This window comes from Triticum dicoccoides, chromosome 2A (genome assembly GCF_002162155.2).
Source record: "Triticum dicoccoides isolate Atlit2015 ecotype Zavitan chromosome 2A, WEW_v2.0, whole genome shotgun sequence".
Taxonomy (NCBI): Eukaryota; Viridiplantae; Streptophyta; class Magnoliopsida; order Poales; family Poaceae; genus Triticum; species Triticum dicoccoides.
Window position 1 is genome coordinate 393,919,062 of NC_041382.1, and position 5,172 is coordinate 393,924,233.

Genomic DNA, 5,172 nt, shown 5'->3' on the forward strand with positions numbered 1-5,172 from the left:
CCGCCGCCGGCCGCTCGGCCCCGTCGCCGCCCCCGACCACAGCGCGCCTCCCGCCGCCGGCCACTCGGCCCCGTTGGCGTGCAGGCCACCACCGCCCCTAGCACGGCGGCGCCCTCCCTCTCCCAGATCCTCCTGCCTCGGCGATGCATGCCGCCGCCAACCACCAGGTTCCCACGCAGCTGCCGCGCCATCCCGCCTCCTGGTCCGGCCACCGCTCCGCCTCTGGCCCCTTGGTCCGACCACCATGCCGCCTACACCCTGCAGAGCCAGCCGCCTCCACCTCGAGGAATTGGCCGCTGAGCTGCCTCCACCCTGCAGTCCGGCCGCCGCGCCACTTGGACCGATCTCTACGTCGCCTTCCGCCATCACGCGCCAGCGTGCGAGCCGCTCAATCTCCCTGACGCCACCAGTATGTGATTTTGAGACACGCAACCGTCGCAATCCAAGGTCGCCGGTGCTGTTATGCCAGAGTTGGGAGGCGGAGGTGAAGTTTCTGGGAAGTCTGACGTCACTCGTGCGGCCAGTGCATCGTTCACTACGCCCCCGCGACATGCAACACTCTGGGGCAAACACCATCATAACCTTCTCCGTCTGCACAAGAAGTTCGTCGCCTCGCCCGCGAGCAGTTTGTGCGACAAACCATATCTCATCGTTATTTTGCATCGCGGCTACCATCCGTCGATTTGTATCAAGGTCATCCAGCACATCACTTGCTTTTCAAGGATGGCTACCCCCTTAGCCTCTTCCCCATGAATACGTGTTGAGCATGCAGTTCTTAGTGCAGACTATGTAATGGATCGTGTTGCTATATATGCCCCTTTCCATTTCATTATTGTTTCTATTTTGTTCTGCAAACTCGCTCAATGAAGTTGATGGAAACTTGGATATGTACACTCCTGTTGAGGATTGCTTTGTCACACAGCTTTCCAGTTCCTAGAAATTAAAGTTTTAGAGTAGTCGGCCACAGGGAATTCAACAGTTTCAGTCTGTTTACTAGTGTAGCAGCTAGTACTTCATGGTTTCACTGACAGGCAGGAGAAAAGAATAGTTTCAGAGTATATATATTTCAAATAATAACAACTTTGATCATTAATTGTTAACATCGGCCAGAACTAGTGATGCTCAACACATAGATGGATAGGTAGGTAAGCAGATAGATAGATAAATAGGTCTTTGCTATTGATGGATGTTCAATGTTTATTACAAAACCAAGAAGGTCAAATTGAAAAAACAGAGCAGTTCAAAAAGTTTATGAAAACGGATTTTCCATCTTTTAAAAATAAGACCTAGAAGTTCAACTTTAAATAATTGAGTATTTCGTTATTTATTACATAACTAGGACTTTTCCCGTTACTAATGAATAACACCAATAAGTCCAAAATTAAAAAAATATGATGTTGTTTAATGTTTATAAAAACTCAGATTTCCCCCGATGCTAAAGATTAAAACCAATAAAAAAAGTAGAGCGGTTCAATGTCTATAAAAAACTCAGATATTTTCCAGTAACCAAGAGAAGTTTAGATTGATAACTACGAGAAGGTCACGTACTACACCGTGTGCATTTTGTATTAAAAAGAATGAAAAAAGCAAAGGCTGAAAAATTTGTTGCTACAAGTTCAAGTGCTCAGCCCGAGAAATTCAAAAAATTAGTGTGATACAGGTTGAACAAAAAAATATGACCGAAGTTCAAGGTGAAAAGAGCGGGAAGTTCAACTACTACATGGAATGCGTTTCACATAAGAAATATAAGAATAGAAAACAAAAACCTTAAAAGGTTTGTTGCAAGAAGTTCAAGTGCTCTGTCTGCGGAAGTTCAATAATTCTTGCGAGAGAGGTTCACCTTGTATTTCCATGTTTGATTTTTCCGTATAAAAGTCTAATACAATTCTTTACTCAAAAATATAAAAAGATGAAGTTCAAAATGAAATAACAAAGAAGTTCGGAGTTTATTAAAACCTATGATTTACCTGTTCAAAAAATAAAAAACACAATGCCTTTTTTGCACTTTTAAAAACAACTCATAAATAAAAAAATGGTTGCTAGAAGTTCAAGTGCTCGGTGAGGAAAAGTTCAAAAATTCTTGTGAGAGAGGTTCACCGTGTATTTAGATGTCCAAAATACATAAAAACATGTTGTTTGTTGTGTTTTAAAATAATTCACTCAAACCAGAGAGAAGTTCAAAGTGATAACATCCAGAAGTTCACGTACTACATGGTGTGTGTTTCATATAAGAAAATTTCAATAAAGTGAAACAGAGTGAAGTTCAAACAGACATGCCATAGAAGTTCAACTACTTCATGTAGTGCAAAAAACAACACGTCAAAAACAGAGTGAGGTTCAAACAGACATGCCCGAGAAGTTCAACTACTTCATGCAGTGCGTTTCCATTCGCAATGAAGGCAGAAATCATGATCTCGTCATTTCTCTAATTTACTTCAAAACGACCGGAATATCATTTATAAAAATGAAAATTTATTTTATAAAGGGGTATATTGTATGCTCTATTCAAAGAATAAAATGAAGAAGTCCAAACTAAAATTACGGAGTAGTTTAATGTATATAAAAACTCAGATTTTCCTCATTACTAAAACAGTAAACCCAAGAAGTTCAATTTATAATAGTAGAGTGGGTTGATGTTTTTTTACAAAAATCGGATTTCTCCCGTTACTAAAGAATAAACCAAGAAGTTCAATTTATAATTATAGAGTAGTTCAAAATTCAAATAACTCTGTTTTCTATACATAAGCTTTTCTGTGTCGCCACCTTGCACCGGCGCCGAATATGGTAAGGATCCACTAAAATAATTCCCGTTTGATCATAGAAAATTTGGAAAAAGTTTCTACACGGGGAAGGAGCGGATTTGCAGCAGCTTTCCAATGCCATCTCATTTGCCTCATTCCGATAAACGGTTTAGAAATAGACTTAAAAATACGATTCACGTTTTTTTGTATGAAGAAAAACGGTTTTTAAAACTACTCTTAAACCGTGTACATTTTGCCAAAAATTTAACCTGCGTCATGATACTCGTGTCCATAACTTTCCAATGGTATATCGCAAGCCCCATTTGGGCAATGTTTGCGGAAGTTCAACCTAGCACTTGCGGAATTTCAAGTGCTATTGCTGTGGCAGGTTATGTACTTATCAGAATATTATTCTCATCACATGCTCATCACGACCCGAGAGCAAATCCTCCAATGAGCGATATTCTTATTTAAAACGGGCATTTAGTTGCTAAAAACTGTTTCCAAATTACACTTACATCACATAGAACACAACTGACCAGAATAAATTCTCGGGGGGAGACACGGTTGCGAAGATAGCCCGAAGGTCGGGTTCCTAGTGAGGGAAGTTTAGGTTGTGTAACTCGGGAAGTTCAGGAATTTTTCCCATTACTAAAATAAATAAAACCACGAAGTCCAAATTAAAAAATGGAGAAGTTTGATGATTATAGAAAACTCAGATTTTCCTTGTTATTAAAGAATGGAAACACAAAGTTCAAAAATAAAAAGCAAGAAGTTCAACTTTTAAAAATATAACGCTTGAAAATTTCATAAAAAATAATTAAGAAATAAAACCAGGAAGTCCATATTAAAAAGATGGAGAAGTTCGATGATTATAGAAAACTCAGATTTTCCTCGTTATTAAAGAATGGAAACAAGAAGTTAAAAAATAAAATAACAAGAAATTCAACTATTAAAAATAGAGCGCTTCAAAATTAATAAAAAAGGATTAAGGAAATCAGATTAAAAGTTCATAAAAAACTCAAAATATTTTCACGTAACCGAGAGAAGTTCAGGTTGATAACTTCCAGAAGTTAATGTACTAGACGGTGTGCATTTTGTATTAGAAATAATAAGAAAGCAAAGGCTACAAGTTTTGTTGTGATAAGTTCAAGTCCTTTGTCGGAGAACGTTAAAAAAATTATGTGAGAGAGATTTATACAAAAGGAATATCATTTGTGTAACACTGACGAATGGATGAGAAAATTACAAACGAAAATGTGTCACAGAAGTTCAACTGAAAACAGCAAGAAGTTCAAATACTACAGTGGATGAATTTCAGACGAAAAACTTTTAAAATCGTCGCGAGTATGAAAAACGATCAACACGGGAAAGTTGCGTGTTCACAACAGATTTCCATTGGTATAACACTTGCTCAATTCCTGTGAGTATTTCGGTGAGTGGATGGAGAGCTATGGTCAAAAATAGCACGTGAAAAACTGAGTGAAGTTCAAGTAGACATGCCGAGAAGTTCAAGTCTTCGCGCGGTGTTTTTCGAAGAATCGGTTTCGCGATAAAGGCAGAACGAATGATCCCGCCATTTTCTCAATTACTTGAAAACGGCTAGGAACCAAAGAAAACCATCGACATGAAAAAGTTTCGCATTTTCCGTAGCTTTTCAACGGTATATTATTTGCGCCATTCCGTTAAAGTTTTTAGAAAATACGACGAAAATACATTTGTCGACATTTTCGAAACTGACTTAAAACCATAAAGAATTGGGAGAAATATTAGATACGAACATGTTTCGAATTTCCTCAAGTTTTCCAACGCCATATCATTTGCTGCATTCGGACATACGGTTAAAAAATTAGCTTGAAAATACAAATTCGCTAGAACTTGTATTATTTTCTAAATTTATTTTAAACCGTCCAAAATTAGAAACAACTTTCAACATGAGAAAGTAGCACATTTTCATAAGCTTTCCAACGCCATATCATTTGCCTCAATTGGATTAGCCGTTTAGAAATGCCATCGAAAATACGAACTCGGCTGTTCGGTTTGCGAACTTTTACGATTTTTGAAATTAGTCTTTAACCATAAGGAATTAGAGAAAACTTTCAACATGTGGAAGGAGCGGTTTTGCAGCAGCTTTCCAACACCATATTATTTGCATCATTCCGATAAACGGTTTAGAAATGCGATAGAAAATACAATTCATGTTTTTTGTATGAAGGAAAAACGGTTTTCAAAACTGCTCTTAAATCGCTTATATTTTGCCAAAAGTTCAACTTGTGTCATGATATTGGTGTTCGTAGCTTTCCAGCGGCGTATCACAAGCCCCATTTGGACACTTTTTAGCTGAAGTTCAACCTATTACTCGAGGAAGGTCAGGCGCGTTACTCGGAAAGTTCACGTTGTGATCAGAATAGTATATATGCATCACTAATGT